We start from the raw sequence: 17,441 nt of genomic DNA on the forward strand, positions 1-17,441 counted from the left end.
TCCCCCACTCAATCTTCTCTGCTCCACACTAAACAAACCCAATGTTTTCAATCGTCCCTCCTAGATCTTGTTTTCTAGACCTTTAATCATTTTTCTTGCTCTCCTCTAGACTTTCTCCAGTTTGTCCACATCTTTCCTGAAATGTGTTGCCCGGAACAGGACACAGTATTCCAGCTGAGGCCTTATTAGTATGACGTAGAGTGGAAGAATTGCTTCTCATGTCTTGCTTACAACATTTGTGCTGCTACATCCGAGAACAATGTTCGCTTTTTGTCTTTTGCAACAGTGTTACACTGACTATCATTTAGCTTGTGATCCACTAAAATCCACAGATTCCTTTCCACAGTACTCCCTCCTATGCAGTCATTTCCCATTTTGCATATGTGCCATTGATTGTTCCTTCTTAAGTGCTTCTTAAGTTCCTCCTTGCATTTGTCCTTACTCAATTTCATCCTATTTACTACAGACCATTTTTCTAGTTTGTCTAGATCATTTTGAATTTTAATCCTGTCCCCCAAAGCACTTGCAACCCCTCCCAGCTTGGTATCCTCTGCAGACTTTATAAGTGTACACTCTATACCATTATTTTAAATAATTGATGAAGATATTGAATTGAACCGCACCTAGGACTGATCCCTGTGGGACTCCTAATATTTGAATAAAGCAGCACATTCCCAGTCTGCAGTACTGTAAGTAAAGTATTTATTGTGCACTGAATGGTCTTTTTACAAAAACTGGCCCATCAATTTTTTTAACGTGTGTTTAAATGACATATTTCTGCTGCTTTTTCCTTCCCCCTCCTCCCTTTTTTTTCCCTATTGGGCACCCAAGAACTCTCCCCTTGATGCTCCTTCACTCCTTAATTATCAGCCACAAAGTCTCTCTCCCACTGCTCCTTCTCTCCTCCTTTCACTGGCCACCTAAATCCACTCTGTGCTATTCCTACCCTGTTCTTGCTGTCCTCTGAGATTCCCCACCCACTGCTCTTTGCTTGTCTCTTTCTTTGCCTTTCTCTCTAAGCCTATATAACTCATACCTTACATGTGCACAATGTATAAAGCAGTAGAGGATACTGTGTAGATTTATATGTAGCTTCACCCTCCTTGTTATGTTTTATTTTAAAACACATCAAAGGGTGCCCCGATGTATGTGTGCCCTCTGGCGTGGAGTTTATATTGGTTTAGATTTTGCTCTTAAACCTTGTTTGAGAAACACTTATGGAATAAGACTGTCATTCCGCATAGGTTCAGGGCGATAGAATTAAAGTTGCACGTGGAACATTAACTGTTGTATTGCCTGACATCTGAGTGCTTAAATTTGTAAGCTTAACTTTTTTTTTAATGTGATGAGGTTTGGGATATTTTTAAGAGTAAGAAAGTATTAAGTATGATCTGCTGAGGTCTTTGGATAGTGCAGAACTTGGTATTTCCATGCAGGGCCAGCTCTAGCTTTTTGGCTTGTACAATTAGTTTCAAAATGGAAAGTGATTATTATTTGTGTTACCTAGATAAGAAACACCTAAGGCATGATACCTGACTATAATATATGTTTGTAAAACAGGCAAATGGGAAAGAAAAATACTACTTAATAGCATTACAACTTTCTATTAAGATTCTGCCCCAGATTCCTAGGTAGTGGTGAAAGAGACCTGATGAGAAACACGTGAGTTAACCTTTCTGAATAATAATACCATCTGCAGGAGTTTCCCAGACATCAGTGCTTGTCCCTGAAGACCATTTGTATTTCACACATTAATATTCATTAGGTGTAACACCATATGTTGCACAGCAGGATGTGCTGCCAGCAGACTGCTTGTCATAAAGCCAGATTTAATAAAGCTTTGTAAAACAAACATTATGATGATAAATACAAAATGACAGGTTAATTAAGACAAACTTAATTGCCATTTTCCATAATAACATTTGTTTAGTATGTATCTGTCTTGGACGAGTACCTTACTTGTTCAGCTTTCACTCTATATCTTTTTTCTTTCCAGGAGCGTATCTGTACCTTTGTACGATTTAAAACACTTAATGCCCTGCTTTATTTAACACATGATTAAAGACTAATAAATTGCTGTTAAAAGCTTATGCACAGCCAGAGTATAACTCTAATCTTGATAAGTGCAGCAAGAAAGGAAGGAAATAATTTTAAAAAATTCTAGTTAGAGAGTCTGTTTTAAAATGCATACATGAAATCATAGCTGAAAGGTTACGGACAGACACCATGCAGACCCATTACAGTGAAGACATAGTTTTACACTAAAGCTGCTCGGTGAAATAGAGATTCGCTATAACTGAAATTGAAGTTTTCCCATAGCAATCCATAGGATCAAATGGGCTTTCATTCTACTTCACTAGAAAGGAATATTATATCTATGTTCTCATCCACTGATAATTCCATTAGAGAGAAAGGACCTTCAGGATGTGAAACTATATTATGAATTCATGTGGATAAGTGATACTTATTTCTCCTCTTTCCCAGTTACACTTTCTTGTGGGTGTTGCCAGATTGGCAATAAATAATCTTCCTCAAGCATGTAAAGATGACCAGTTTGCAAATTTTCAGAAACTTGCCTGACTATTTCTGGGTCTGCGAATTAATTTCTATATTGTACATGTTTTTTACTGTGTCACAGTCACAGGACTTTGCCTATTCAAATGACAGAGGAAGATCAGCTGTTATGGGCACTTAGAACATCCTGGTCCCATTGATGTCAAAGGCTAAATTCCCATTGACTACAGAGGGAGAACTGGATTTTACCCATAGTTTTTACATTTTGGGGCCAATTTTTCATCCTGGCCTTAGCCATTTTTCAAGTGTAAGGAATTACAGGAAAAAAATACCCTCACAATTTAGATCAGTTAGAAAATTAGTCCCAGAATTTGCACTGATTGTGAAGACAGCTAAATGGTGTCTCAAGTGGAAAACTGCCCACTAAAATTGAAGCCAGTGGATGAAAATATTCTGACATAGTCTAAATACTTTTACCTGTCCTCTGCTTTATTTTAAACATGATTTTAAAGACAAAGAAAATTGTCAGACAACTCCATGAGAGTAACCTCTCCCAAGTCAATATATCTCAGACAAATTTATATTAGGATTTTATTTGCTTAAATTACCTTTTCAAATTCGCTGCTCAGCTAGACTCACTCTATGGAACTCGTATATTGCAGATCTTTGCAGGGCAGTGTTTCAGAAACTCACATGATTTGCTAGTTTGTAGTCCTCTTTTTATAGACGATCTCCTCCAAAAACGTTTTGGGGGTTAGGAATCATGTCACTGCAAGTTATGAAGAATAAATACATTATTGACAACACCAAGAATTCAAAAATTGAGTCAGACTCCTCTCCCCCCGCAAAATCTTCATTGGCTTAAATATAAGATTTTAAAATGATAGGGGTTTTTTTTGTTTCTTTTAGTGTTGGAGCCTGTAGCTGTCATGGTTTAAAGCTTTTCTCCACAACCACAAAGACTAGAGCTTTTTTTCAATGAAAAGTGAGATTCTTACACATTCGCATGAAAGCAGGAGCTGGAGGTTTAAGAAAAACTTGATTAGACTCATGATCAAAATTCTGAGAGTTGGCAGCACTGACCCTAGCAGGCATGGAATAAAACCTTAGAAAGATAGTACCTTGTAAAGGAAAGCATTGTAAAAAATATTTTTGTGATGGAGGGAAAGGTTGTTATATGTCCTCTGCCACAAGATAGTGCATTTTAAAAATTAGACTTTATAATCACTTTCCCATCTTCTGCCGGAATATATCTCCCAGAGATACCATGAATAGCTCTTTAGCCTTGGCTTTTTCACTCGATAGTTTCAGATCTGTCTCTGTTTATCTTTAATTTCAAATCACATTTCTTTTCAGATTTCAAAGTTTCCTCTCTGACCCATTTCAGAGATTAGTCTCCGTGCAGGATGTGGTCCCCTCTATCTTTATCTCAGGCTTCCTCCTATCACTTACTTGTCTCTCTTGCTCCAGGTCTGAACCGTACTACACCTATAACTGTTACTTTCACTGCACCACTTCCACATGCCTTTAATGCATGCGATGCTTTGGGTGACATTCACTCTCATTTCCCATAACAGCACATGGGGTAGTGGTGAATAAAAGGTCAGTCTCCCTCTTGCCCAGCCTTAAAGGGATAGCACTAAAATGAAAACAATTTCCCCACCAAAGTTCAGTTTGACTGGGAAATATTGACTCTAATGTAGGTCAAATGTTCTCCCAGATAATCTTCTATGACAGTAGCTGAATCAGATAAAGAAAAACAAATGACCTGAACCTCAGCCCAAATCTTAAATTAAACTTGGTATTTTGTTTAGTTTACAAAATATTCATGTTAGCACCTCATCTCTCATGCACACACATCCTTTCCTTGAAGAAATCAATCTTGAGTGTCAGTGGGATTGAGAAACTAATAGACCAGCTGTTGCTTATACATTTCTTGACTTCTGGAGGTTTTCTGTTAGATTCCGGGCAATGTAGTCTAGGCTGTTTATGACATGGGAAAGCTTCAGGGCACATGCACCTGGATTCAAAAATCCAACCAAAACCCTGCAGACAAGATACCAGAACACCATGAGGAAATCTAGCTAATGCTGGTGGGGTTGGGAGACATTGTAATGGCTGAGGATAGGTAGTAGGATGGAATAAGGAAAGAAACAATGGGTAATGTTTCCCTCTGAGGTGGTGATGGGGGTGGGAGGGCAGCATGCTCTTTTCAGGTAAGTAGAGTCCTGCAAATCCATGGATACCCGCAGACCATTTTTGCAGATGTTGGATTGGATGCAGATACAGTATCTGTGCAGGGCTCTAAATATAAGATCTCAAAGGCGGGGAAGCGAGACTGACTTTCTCTGCAGAAGTAGCTGCCTCCCTCTCCAACTGACCTGATAGGGCAGAAATTAATCACTTGCCTTCTCACCCCTCCTACACACTTAGCCCCTGCACCTCCCCCTTCTGCACCCCAACTCCTACACTGTGCCCCCTTTTTCCCTAAACCTTGCACCCCTTCCTGCACTCAACTGGAGACACGGACCTGGAGTCACAGAGTGCCTGCTGCCATTGTTCCTCTTCCCCATCACAGCCTCTTGTGCCCCTCACCCCCCTCCTGTGCCCACGTGGGGAAACTGACCTAGAGTCACGGCGTACCTGTCATTGCTCCTTGCTCCCCTCCTCACATCCCCCGTAGGAGGCTGACATACCAAGTCGAGAGGTGTTGGGGCTCAGCCCAGACAAGCCAGGGCAAAAATTAAGCACTGTAGCCCTGCAATAGTATTCCACTTGCATGAATCCACAGAGAGAACAGTGGCTGGTGAAAAGAAACTGGGACTCCTGAGCTCTAAGTGTGGTGGCTTTATAAATCACAAGCTAAATAGGCAGCAGAGTTTTTTATTTTACAAGTTTGTGATTTTGAGCATTATTGCCTTGAGACATTTATTTTATTATTTTTAATGCCAAAGGCTATTTATTCTGATGCCAGTTGTATAATAAGATTGTTTTTTTAAAATAATAATAGTATGCACATTTAAAGCATACAGCTTTGTTATACAGTGCACACACAGACGCTCCTCCTGACCATGCGTGATGCTGCAGGTGTGATGCGGATACAGATAAAAGATGAAGTGTGGCTCACGGGTTGGATACAACTTGATCGTTACGGATGCAGATCCACATCCACATTTTGTATCCATGCAAGGCTCTACGGGTAAGGGCAGTCCGACACTGAGGTGGCAAACAGAATGAAACTGATAAAGAACAAGTTACCAGGACTGGATGGGAATCATCCAGATGTTAGAGGAATTTAAGAATGAAGCAGCTGAACTGCTAACAAATATAAAATGTACATGATTTTGACAAGACTGTACTGAAGAACTTGAGGCTGGCAATTTCTATACCTATCTACCAAAACAAAAACAAAAACAAACAAACAAAAACCTGGGGGTAATTCTGAGTATTCCAGACCAATGGACTTTACATCAGTTAATGTTAAAAAAGAGGGAAAAAAAGAAAGCCAAAGTTTTAAACGTAGTTTTAAAATACCTAGTTGGGGATAATTAGTATGATCCAGTCATAGCAGTAGTGGATTATCGAGGGTTATAATAAGTCACAATGTAATTGTAAAATGTCCAAGTGTTTCCTTTCATTTGCACAGTGGAGAGCATGTTGAAATTTTCAACTGATCTTTATCTTTCCCTGGAAAAAAGGCAGCTTCATCAAAACATTGTCAAAATTGTTTTGTTAGAAATAAAATATTGAGAACTTATTCAATCGATTTACTCGAGTGGAATAGCAGGTTTGCTGCGGATCTGGTTTATCAGATGATAGGTGTTCTACAGCTGCACTTGTTTAATGAGCAAAGATGAAAATTGCCATAGTCCTGGTCCAAATTTTGTTCCTACTGAAATGACTGGGAGCATTAATTAAATGGGAGTAGATTTGGCTCAAAATAAAAATAATCTTTTAACTGTATATATCTCTTGACAATTCAGTAAGTAATCCCTTTTGACACATACACAATAGGTGTACAAGCCTAGTTACGGTGAAAGAAATATCTGTTCCCTTGTTCCTTCACTAATTGTAAATATGTGTTGAGTGCAAATCAGACCATCAGATGAAACCATTCACAATCACAGAATACTATATGAAGTGGAGCTCATAGTTCATTTTATCCTGGGAGTTAATATTGAATGAATGCTCCAGCATGCTGTCACAGTGCCCGGTACTGCTGAAGTTGTTTGTGTCTAAGATGACATGTAAAATGGTGTGGTCTGCGGTCATTAATGATCCTACAGCATTTTTGAAAGATTAGAAATGGTAGGACTGAGGTCAAGAGCAGTAGCACAGGAGACAGAAACACAACTGAAAACAGGGGATTTTGAGTGTGAGCTTGGTTGGAACAGAAGGGAGGAGGCAAACTACTGTTCCTTAGGGCAGTTAAGTGAGTTGTGTTTTTCTGTGTGTTGTGTTGCATTATGTTATATGATTCTTTCTGTTTGCAGGGGCTGGAAGGGGGGACTGTGTTGTGAAAGCAGCAGAGCCCTGATTAGGGGGCAGAGCTGCCTTGATCAGGAGCCCTATAAAGGCAGCCAAGCAGTCAACCACTGACAGAGGAAACAACCCAAAACAGAGGAGTTGGAGTTCTGCAGGAAGAGAAGGGAGCAGGCAAGCCTCTGTATCCTAGGAGTAACAAGGTGAGTTCTTGTCTTTCTGTCTGGTGGTATAATTTGTTTTTGTTTGCAGGGGCTAGTAGGGAGCAGTGTGCTGTGCAGGCAGCTGAGCCCTGATTAGGGGCCAGAGCTGCCTAGATTAGGAACCCTACAAAAGCAGCCAAGCAGTCACCTAACACACTGGGAGCTGGAGTGCAAGCTTTCTGGGACTAGGCAAGCTTCTATACCTCAGGGCTGAAGGTGAGGTCTTATGTCTCTCTGGTGGTGGTGTGATGTTTTTGTTGGTAGGGGCTGGTAGGGGGCAGTGTGCTGTGTGGGCAGGGCTGCCTTGATTAGGGGGCAGGGCTGCCTTGATTAGGATCCCTGTGACAAAGTTCTTCCTCTACCTTGGTGGGTCCTGTGCTTATTGGTGGATTTGCTCGCTTCACAGATTCACCCTGTGGGTCGGGAAACAGCCCAGAGACCTTCCCCTCTGGTAGAAGCCACAGTCCAGGTCAATTCCTCCTGTGTTGGATCAGGAGTTGGGAGGTTTGGGGGGAACCCGGGCCCGCCCTCTACTCCGGGTTCCAGCCCAGGGCCCTGTGGACTGCAGCTATCTAGAGTGCCTCCTGGTACAGCTACACGACAGCTACAACTCCCTGGGCTACTTCCCCATGGCCTCCTCCCAACACCTTCTTTGTCCTCACCACCGGACCTCTCTCCTGATATCTGATAACGCTTGTACTTCTCATTCCTCCAGCACTATGCCTACTTGCTCTCAGCTTCTTGCACACCTCTTGCTCCCAGTTCCTCGCACGCACTTCCTCTCTTCTGGCTCCCTTCAGCCCAGGGGCGGCTCTAGGGATTTTGCCGCCCCAAGCACGGCAGGGAGGCTGCCTTCGGCAGCTTGCCTGCGGAGGGTCCACTGGTCCCGCGGCTTCGGTGGACCTCCCGCAGTCAAGCCACCGGAGGCAGCCTGCCTGCTTGGCGTGCTGGGGCCTGGAGCCGCCCCTGCTTCGGCCTGACTGGAGTGAGCCCTTTTATAGCATCAGAGGGGCCTTAGAGTCAGGTGCTTAACAGCCTCACTTGACTCTTAGCAGGTTAATTGGAGTCAGGTGTTCTCATTAGCCTGGAGCAGACCCTGCTCTGGTCGCTCAGGAAACAGAAAACTGCTTATCCAGTGGCCGGTATATCTCCCTTCGACTACTCTGATGTTCCCAGCTGGCCTGGGTCTATCACACCCTATAAAGGCAGCCAATACTTTCAACCCTACTTTATAGTGCAGAATGAGAAAGTATGAAATGTACAAACTGTCTTCATGCCATACAACCTGCCTCAGAAAAATCCTCCATATCTTTTGGCCAAGAACAATCTCAAACAAAGATCTATTGACACAGTGCAGCCAAGAGGATGTAAGCATCATCATTGCCAGGAGATGTTGGAGATGGATTGGCCATGTGCTTCGGATGGAAACTGATTTCCTCACCAGAGTAGCAATAAGATGGACACCTGACTGCAAGCAAAAACAAGGCCACCCGAAAACAACATGGCAAAGGGCTGTGGAAGCCGAGCTGAAAAACCTGGGGCACAGCTGGGTAATCATTGAAAGGCTTGCCAGAAACAGACAGGAGTGGAGGAGCTTCATCACTGCCCTAAACGCCAGAGGTGTAATAGGAACACGATGATGATGAAAGGAAGCCAAGCAGTTATTTAGCAGCCTGGGAGCTGGAAACAAGGGAGCTAGAGTTGAAGCTTTGCTGGATGAGAGGGGAGTAGACAAGCCCCGTACCTTAGGGGCTGAAGGTGAGTCTTTTTGTGTGGTAGTGGGGTGTGTTTTTTGTTGGCAGGGGCTGATAGGGGGCAATGTGCTGTGTAAGCAGCTGAGCCTTTATTAGATCAAGTGGGTCTGGCATGATCCAACTTCTGTGAAACCATGTAATTTATCCCAATAGCCATTTGCATCTCTTAAGTACTTTCTCTTTCAAAATTTGTTCCAAGACCTTCCCTACAACTGAGGTCAAACTAACAGGCCTGTAGTTTCCCAGCTCAATTTTTTCCCTTCTTAAATATAGGCAATTCTCAAAGGGTACAATCCCTGAGTTTACAAATACAATAGCAAAGATTTCTAATGGGTTGGAAATTACATGTGCTGTTCCTTTATTATTCTTGGACCCCTCAATTTAGTCGCATTGAACTGTTTGAGTTTAATATCCACCACGCCTGTGCTGCAATTTCTACTTCCATATCCTTGTTCCCAGGGCCAGCCCACAATATTTTGGCACCTGAGGCGGGGAGCTCATATGATGCCTCCATGCCCCCTCGCTCAGGCCAAAACTTTGAAAGGTCTCAATTCTGCCTTCTTCCTGTTCTACTCCTCTCATGGTACTGCTCTGTTACCTACCCCAATAAAGGAGAACTAACAACTTAAAATGCCTTGTTCAAAAATTTTAAGTAACACTTAACTTTCAAATGCCTGAACAGCAAATGACAGGTTTCAGAGTAGCAGCCATGTTAGTCTGTATCCGCAAAAAGAACAGGAGTATTTGTGGCACCTTAGAGACTAACAAATTTATTTGAGCATAAGCTTTCATGGGCTACAGCCCACTTCATTGGATGCATAGACTGGAACATACAGCAAGAAGATATTTATACATACAGAGAACATGAAAAGGTAGAAGTAGCCATACCAACTGTAAGAGGCCAATCAATTGAGATGAGCTATCATCAGCAAGAGAAAAAAAACTTTTGAAGTGATAATCGAAATGACCCATAGAAGGCGTGAAGATACTTAACATGGGGAAATAGATTCAATTAGAGTAATGACCCAACCATTCCCAGTCTCTGTTCAAACCTAAGTTAATTGTATCTAATTTGCATATTAATTCAAGTTCAGCAGTCTCTCTCTGGATTCTGTTTTTGAAGTTTTTTGTTGTAAAATTGCCACCTTCAAGTCTATCACTGAGTGGTTAGAGAGGTTGAAGTGTTCTCCCACTGGTACAAGATCTCTATCAAGCATTCTTAAATCTACAATACCCACCTGCTGAAGTGAAAAAACAGATAGAGCCAGAAGAGTACCCAGAAGTCACCTACTACTGGCAGGCCCAACAAAGAAAGTAACAGAACACCACTAGCCGTCACCTTCAGCCCCCAACTAAAATCTCTCCAGCGCATCAAAGATCTACAAACTATCCTGAAAGATGATCCCTCACTCTCACAGATCTTGGGAGACAGACCAGTCCTCGCTTACAGACAGCCCCCTAACATGAAGCAAATACTCACCAGCAACCTCACACCATACAACATAAACACTAACCCAGGAACCTATCCTTGCAACGAAGCCTGATGCCAACTCTGTCCACATATCTATTCAAGTGACACCATCATAGGACCTAATCACATCAGCCACGCCATCAGGGGCTCGTTCACCTGTACATCTACCAACATGTGCCAGCAATGCCCCTCCGCCATATACATTGGCTAAACCGGACAGTCTCTACACAAAAGAATAAATGGACACAAATCTGACATCAGGAATCATAAGTTCAAAAACCAGTGGGAGAACATTTCAACCACTCTAACCACTCAGTAACAGACTTGAAGGTGGCAATTTTACAACAAAAAGCTTCAAAAACAGACTCCAAAGAGAAAATTCTGAACTTGAATTAATATGCAAATTAGATACAATTAACTTAGGTTTGAACAGAGACTGGGAATGGTTGGGCCATTACACTAATTGAATCTATTTCCCCATGTTAAGTATTCTCATGACTTCTATGGGTCATCTCGATTTATCACTTCAAAAGTTTTTTTTTCTCTTGCTGATGATAGCTCATCTCAATTGATTGGTCTCTTACAGTTGGTATGGCTACTTCCACCTTTTCATGTTGTCTGTATGTATAAATATCTTCTTGCTGTATGTTCCAGTCTATGCATCCAATGAAGTGGGCTGTAGCCCACAAAAGCTTATGCTCAAATAAATTTGTTAGTCTCTAAGGTGCCACAAGTACTCCTGTTCTTTGAACAGCAAATGTAACTTTTCTTATCTGCATAGTAAACACTGACATTTTTATCTGTATGACTAATCAAAGTGGTGCTTTCCGTGCCTTCTTGGTTGCAAAGATTTAAATAGTCTGGGCCAGCTCATGCTCTATTGAGATGGTTTCAAGGCCGACCAGCCTCTCCTGTGTCATTGTGGAGTGTAGATGTGTTTTTATTAACTTCAGCTTGGAGAAGCTGCGTTCTCCACTGGCAGCTGTTACAGGAAGTGTTAGAAGTATGCGCAGAGCAACAAAAGCATTTGGAAAGAGGGTGGTCATGTTATTTGTGCACATATATTCCAGAACAGCCTTTGGAGTTGATCCTGCTGAAATGTATCTTGAAAGAACTTTCAGTTCATCACCTAAATCATTCGCATCAATATCGCGCATGTCATCATATGTCAACACTGTCTCTAGTGCCCTGCATTGCTGGTGTAGGTCTTCTTCAGGTATAGTGAGGAGTTTTGGAATATCATACAGCATCCCAAATATACTGCTGTCTTCCTTGAGCTGCATGAAATGTTCTTCAACTGACTGTATTGCACAATCTAGCATCTAGTTAAAGAATTCAACTTTGGTTGTTTGGGGTCTCTTATGGGATTGTCCCGTGCCTCATAATCAAAATATTGTCTTCTTCAGTGACTCTTGTATTCTTGAATGGATGGGAAAATAGCTTCAGTGTGAAGTTCCTCCGCCAACTTCTGTGCACTCTTCAGAACTGCCACAATCTTGTATTTGACTTTTGTTGCCAGTAACTGTGATATCTCATTTTGAATTGTTTTTCCAAGGTAGTGGTGTGTGTACATTTCTTGGGTGGTGACTCTTCTTAGATGCTCCTGGAGTACAACATCAAACTCAGCCATCAGCTCCACAATTTTTAAGGAAGTTTCCATTGTTTGGCACATACAGCTGATCTTAAGTGCCGCGCAGTGCTAGGTTTTGGGTAGCAAGCATTCTCACAATGGCAACGAGCCTTTTCAGAACATTTTTCCAGTAAAGAGACTCTGATGCAAACTATCTTGATGATGATCATCTATGGTGGCCTTTAACCTTAGTCTCATCTTAAGCTCTTTCCACCTATGGAATGCTCTCTGGTGATTTGCTGCCTTCACATGGCATATCAGATTTTTCCAGTCCTTTGTTCCTGTAGAACCCAGTGTGGCTGGAACATTAGACTGGAAGAGTTTGCAACATTCTGGGTTTTTGAGTACATAAGCCCTGGCCTCTCCACTTTGTCACCATTGGGGATTTCATGCCAGTAATGTGTTGGATGGAAACTTCTGTTTTCATTGTCTTTGGGGAACATGAAGTTTTTCACTTGCTGTGGCCCATGCAGTACGAGGAAGTCCCTCAGGCTACTGCTTAGGTGGGTCCACAGTCCTGGATCATCTAGACTTAAGGAACTAAACTCAGCAGCGCTGTTTCTTGAGCCTCCACCACACTCTTCTCCGATCTACACTTTTCTTTAGGAATGTGCATGGTTACATCCATTTGAGATGGAGATATGGATGCTGCAGTAGCTGCCAGGTCATGTGCACTCTGACTAACTGGAAGATCAGGCATCTCCTCACCACTCACATCCTCACTGGGGCCGGAAGGCTCACTGTCAACATTTGTGTCTATGTATCTCAGGAGAGCTCCTTCTTGCTTAGATAGAAAAGCTTCCTTTGCTTTCTTTCTTTTTCTGAATGCTGCCCCAGAGGGGCGTTTTCTTCTTTCACTCATGACTGCTGTTCTGTGCCAGCTATAGTGGCCCTCAACACTCAGTTGAAGGGGACAAATACACAGGCTGGTAGCAGGGCCTGAGTGAAGGAAGATAACAGCATCTTAAGGGCCTAACTGGTGCCTACTACTTCAGTTGACTGCCTGTTCTCCTCAAGTGGGTTCAGGGAAGTGGCAGGAAACAGGAAGCTCCCAGAGAAGCTGGTGTTAATCAATCCAGGCTCCTGGGGGTGCTAGAGAGGTACATAAGAGGCTCCTCCTCCTCTCTCTCCCTGCAGCTCCTGCTGCTTTCTGTTATTCCCTCTCACCTTTTCGCCTGCCTGCCTGTTATGTCTCTTAGGCAGGGCTTCCCAGAGGATTCAGGAGGCCTGGGGTCTTCGGCGGCGGCGGGGGGGGGTGTCCTTCCGCTCTGGGACCTGCCCCTGAAGTGCCCCAAAGACCCGCGGTGGGGACCCCCCGCCGCCGAATTACCACCGAAGCGGGACCCACCGCCAAAGAGCTGGGTCTTCGGCGGTAATTCAGCGGCGGGGAGTTCTTCCGCCCTGGAGCGGAAGGACCCCCCGCCGCCAAAGACCCGGAGCGGAAGAAGCTCCGGGGGCCCGGACCCTGTGAGTTTTCCTGGGCCCCCAGAGCGAGTGAAGGACCCCGCTCCAGGGGCCCCAAAAAACTGTCGTGGGGGCCTGGGACAAATTGCCCCACTTGCCCCCTCACCTCTGGGCGGCCCTGCTCTTATGCCCTCCTTCCTCCAGCACAGCACTCCACCATCTCTGTGCATCTAGAGCAGAGAGAATACATATGCACCAGCAGCAGACACAAATTTCTACACTCTGGGTCCTAGTGGCACCCTCCCCCACCCCCAGCCCCCCACAGTCCGGCTCCTGAGGCGGCCTCCTCCATTTGCCTCATGATAAAGCCAGCCCTACTTGTTCCCCTTAGCCACCCTTCCACAACCCCTAAACTCATAAGAGCGGCCATACTGAGTCAGAGTAAAGGTCCATTTAGCCCAGTATCATGTCTTCCAACAGTGGACAATGCCAGGTGCCCCAGGGGCAATGAACAGAACAGGAAATCATCAAGTGATCCATCTCCTGTTGCCCATTCCCAGCTTCTTACAAACAGAGGCTAGGGACACCATCCCTGCCAATCCTGGCTAATTACCATTGATGGACTTATCCTCCATAAATTTATCTAGTTCTCTTTTGAACCCTGTTATAGTCTTGGCCTTCACAACATCTTCTGGCAAAGAGTTCCATGGGTTGACTATGCATTGTGTGAAACAATACTTCCTTTTGTTTGTTTTAAATCTGCTGCCTATTATTTCATTTGGTGACCCCCTAGTTCTTGTATTATGAGAAGGAGTAAATAACACTTCCTTATTTACTTTCTCCACACCAGTCATGATTTTATAGACCTCAATCACAACCCCCCTTTGTTGTCTCTTTTCCAAGATGAAAAGTCCCAGTCTTATTAATCTCTCCTCATGAAAGCTATTCCATACTCCTAATCATTTTTGTTGCCGTTTTCTGAACCTTTTCCAATTCTAATACATCTTTTTTGAGATGGGGCGACCACATCTGCACACAGTATTCCAGATGTGGTTGTACCATAGATTTATACAGTGGAAATATGATATTTTCTGTCTTATCTATCCCTTTCTTAATGATGCCCAACATTCTGTTGGCTTTTTTGACTGCCGCTGCACATTGAATGTTTTCAGAGAACTATCCACAATGACTCCAAGATCTCTTTCTTGAGTGGTAACAGCTAATTTACACCCCATCATTTTATACATATAGCTGGGATTATGTTTTCCAATGTGCACTATTTTGCATTTATCAACACTGAATTTCATATGCCATTTGTTGCCCAGTCACCCAGTTTTGAGAGATCCTTTTGTAGCTCTTCACAGTCTGCCTGGGACTTAACTATCTTGAGTAGTTTTGTATCCTCTGCAAATTTTGCCACCTCACTGTTTACCCCTTTTTCCAGATCATTTATGAATATGTTCAGTGGGACTGGACCCAGAACATGTCCCTGGGGGACACCACTATTTAACACTCTCCATTCTGAAAACTGACCATTTATTCCTATCCTTTGTTTCCTATCTTTTAACCACTTACTAATCCATGAAAGGACCTCCCCAGTATCCCATGACTGCTTACTTTGCTTAAGAGCCTTTGGTGAGGGGCCTTGTTAAAGTCTTTTTGAAAAGCTAAGTACACTATATCCACTGGATTTCCCCCTTGTCAACATGCTTGTTGACCCCCTCAAAGAATTCTAGTAGATTGGTGAAGCCTGGCTTCCCTTTACAAAAATCATGTTGACTCTTCCCCAACAAATTCTGTTCATCTATCTCTGACAATTCTGTTCTTTACTATAGTTTCAACCAGTTTGCCCAGTACTGAAGTCAGACTTACCGGCCTGTAATTGCCAGGATCATCTCTGGAGTCCCTTTTAAAAATTGGTGTCATTTTAGCTATCTCCAGTCATTTGGTAGAGAAGCTGATTTAAATGATAGGCTACAGACTACAGTTAGTAGTTCTGCAGTTTCACATTTGAGTTCCTTCAGAATTCTCAGGTGAATACCATCTGGTCCTGGTGACTTATTAGTGTTTAGTTTATCAGTTTGTTCCATAACCACCTCTAATAACGCTTCAATCTGGGACAGTTCCTCAGATCTGTCACCTAAAAAGAATGGCTCAGGTTTGGGAATCTCCCTCACATCCTCAGCTGTGAAGACTGATGCAAAGAATTTATTTAGTTTCCTGCAATGGCCTTATCGTCCTTGAGTGCTCCTTTATCATCTTGATCGTTCAGTGGCTCCACTGGTTGTTTAGCAGGATTCCTGCTTCTGATGTACTTTAAAAATTTTTTTGCTATAACTGTTTGAGTCTTTGGCTAGCTGCCCTTCAGTTTGGGGTGGGGGTTGTTTTGGCATTCCTAATTCTAGTTTTACACTTCATTTGCCAGAGTTTATGCTCCTTTCTATTTTCCTCAATAGGATTTAACTTCCATTTTTTAAAGGATGCCTTTTTCCTTCTCACTGCTTCTTTCAATTTGTTTCATCACGGTGGCACTTTTTTGGTTGTTTTTTTTAATTTGGGGTTGTGGCGGGGTGACAACTCACTGGCGTGACGCCTCCTGCTGGTTGTCCAGGGAATTAGCTCTTTTCCAGCTCTGGAGCACCCTCTGCAGGCTGGTGTCTCGCCTGCCGCTGGCCCTGTATCCCTCCCAGACCCCAGTGCCCTTTGTCCAGGGGTTCTGCCCACTGCAGTACCCCCTCTGTCTGCAGGGCTCTAGGCACCAGCAAACCAAGCACTTGCTTGGGCTGGCAGATTTTTTGTTTTATTTTTTTTTGCTTGGGGCAGCAAAAAACCTAGAGCCGGCCCTGTCTGTCTGGGTCTCTCCTCCCAGGGCAACCCCTATCCCCACCTTGCCTCAGTGGCTACTGCAGTCTCCACTTAGCCCCCGCTCACTGGGGCAGACGGCAGTCTGTAAACCACTCATCATCGGCAAGGGGGGTTAGACGAGCTGCCTCTGCCTATTCCTGGGCTGCCCCTCTACAGCCCTAGTACCCCCTTTGTGGGCCTTTTACTCGGCCTGGGGCTTTGATAGGCTGGAGCTCCCCAGCTCCCTCTGCCCTTCCCCAGCACTGCTCCACCCTAGGTACCCTCCTCAGCTTCCCAGGCAGCCAGGTCCTTCTCTCTCTAGAAAGCTAGAGAGTATGTGTGTCCCCAGTCTCTGGCCCTCAGCCCTCTTATAGGTCCAGCTGCTGTCTGATTGGGGTGTGGCCTCACCTGTGGCTGCTTCCCCAATCAGCCTTTCTTTTCCCAGCTGCAGCCTTCTCCAGGGCTGTTTTAACCCCTCTAGGCAGGAGTGGGGTAACCACCCCACTACAGGGTTATACATTTACGTTGAGCCTCTATTATGGCGTCTTTACAGTTTCCATGCAGCTTGCAGGGATTTCTCTTTTGGCACTGTAACATAAACAGAAATTAACTTCCTCATTTTTGTGTCGTTTCCCTTTCTGAAATTAAATGCTTCAGTATTGGGCTGTTGTGGTGGTTTACCCGCCACATTGATGTTAAATTTAATTATATTATGGTCACTATTACCAATCGGTCCAGCTACTGTATAGTCACTTATTGGACCAGATCCTGTGTTCCACTTAGGGCTAAATCAAGAATTGCCTCTCCTCCTGTGGGTTCCAGGACTAGCTGCTCCAAGAAGCAGTCATTTAAGGTGCCACTTCAGGACAGGATGCAGAGACAAAGTTTCTTGACATGTACTTGGTCAATATGGGGATAGTTGAAATCCCTCATTGTTGAGTGTTTTGTTTTTGTTTGTTTGGTTTTTTTTGTTTAAATAGCCTCTCTAATCTCCCTGACCGTTTCAGTCACTATCACCATCCTGGTGAGGTAGTGCCTAATATATCCCTACTGCTATATTCTTCTTATTAGAGCATGGAATTACTATCATATTCTATGGTACAGTTTGGTTCATTTAAGGTATTTGATTCTATGCTTTC

General features: G+C 43.6%; 1 long non-coding RNA gene across 2 annotated transcripts in view; it reads left to right on the forward strand.

Annotated features, from left to right (window-relative positions):
• The first annotated feature begins 5,569 nt into the window (after positions 1 to 5,569).
• Positions 5,570 to 17,441, forward strand: part of LOC123349389 — a 53,111-nt gene continuing 41,239 nt past the window's right edge. Inside the window, exons 1-2 of one of the 2 annotated variants that reach the window (XR_006573524.1) lie at positions 5,570 to 5,713; positions 7,008 to 7,199. This is a non-coding gene — a long non-coding RNA (uncharacterized LOC123349389). Of the gene's footprint in view, positions 5,714 to 7,007; positions 7,200 to 8,555; positions 8,958 to 17,441 lie in introns of those variants that run through there. The other variant, XR_006573517.1, reaches the window with a different exon arrangement.

The sequence above is a fragment of the Mauremys mutica genome, chromosome 1 (assembly GCF_020497125.1).
Source record: "Mauremys mutica isolate MM-2020 ecotype Southern chromosome 1, ASM2049712v1, whole genome shotgun sequence".
Taxonomy (NCBI): domain Eukaryota; kingdom Metazoa; phylum Chordata; order Testudines; family Geoemydidae; genus Mauremys; species Mauremys mutica.